The sequence below is a fragment of the Limulus polyphemus genome, unplaced genomic scaffold (genome assembly GCF_000517525.1).
Source record: "Limulus polyphemus unplaced genomic scaffold, Limulus_polyphemus-2.1.2 Scaffold4153, whole genome shotgun sequence".
Lineage (NCBI taxonomy): Eukaryota > Metazoa > Arthropoda > Merostomata > Xiphosura > Limulidae > Limulus > Limulus polyphemus.
In genome coordinates this window covers 24,514-25,868 of record NW_013669763.1, presented here as the reverse complement: position 1 = coordinate 25,868, position 1,355 = coordinate 24,514, and positions in this window count along the sequence as shown.

Here is a 1,355-nt window from a genome sequence, read left to right as displayed (position 1 = left end):
CTTACACTGCTAAATTAGGGACGGCAGATAGCCCTCGTGTAGCTTTGCGCGAAATTCAAAAACAAACAAACTCTATGGATTAATGGAATGTTTGTTTATTACAAAGCAAATTTATAAGTCAGATAGATGCAGGGGCAGATTGGTCCACCGGGACACCAGGTAATTGCCGCATGTGAAAAATTATTGGAATGCTGTTGGTGATATTGCCTGGGCTTGTCGTTTAATGACTATCCACCCCTTTGGTTAGATGTATGTACCTTTTATCTCAGATTTTCTGTTTGAGTGTTGTTTGTGAACTTAAACCTACAACTTGTGCCAAAGTGAATGTAGCTTGTAGTAAACGTTATTGAAGAAACAAGTTAATTCATTTCATCGACTGGACTTGGCATTATTCTTACCAAATAATCCAAAAGAGCCAAACCAATGATGGAATATGCTACAACACTGATGTCAGAAGTGGGATTATTTTAGTGAAAATAATATGGAAAGTGTAATATTCGAGTATATCATGTATTCTTTCACCATCTTTAGGCGATACAGAACTTTTTGAAATTTTCATGTAGTTTGCTTTTGTGCTGATTTTAGTAGAACATAGTTTTGTCCAGAACCTTTGGAGTTTCTCTGAAGCATGACTTTTACTCTCTCTCTCTCTCTCTCCATTTTTCTAGAATCAAGTATCGCTTCCTGTGCTGACAAAAAAAAAAATCATTCACTTGTCTACACAGGAATACATACTTGTTTTTTTGTTGTGTTTATTTTTCAATTTCTTTAAAAAGTGTTCACTCTGCTTATTTCTCACGTTATTGAAATACTTAGTCGAGGCTACTTTTATTAGTAGTTCTATTCTATTATAGAAAAATTAGTTCATCTGAAAATACCCCAAGTAGAAAAGAAAACTGATGCTGAGTATATTTCATCCAATATATTGTGAATATTTCATTGAGTGAAACTGCTCTGTAGCTCAGAAAGCAAGAAAGCTAATTCCTTTCAGTTACTGGTTTCTTGAACTAATAATTATCTTCGCTGTACTGTGAGAACCCAATGAGTTTGGAAAATAGCTCTAACTGGTCTGACTGGCAGAAGATGTCCACCTATGGCTTATTTAATTCTTCTCGTCTGTCTCCTGTTGTCCCTACCACTATAAATCCTCTCTTGTAGTTCTGAGTATTTCTACATTCTTTCTGCAAAAACATTACTTTAAACACTTCTCAACTCCAGAGATCAACATAGGTCTACAATACATATTAACAGGAATTCTGTGATATGTTCTAAAATCACAGCATCAAACACTGCTATCAAAATCCGGTTTTTGGCGTTGTAAGTCCGCAGACATACCGCTGTGCAACAGGGAGACT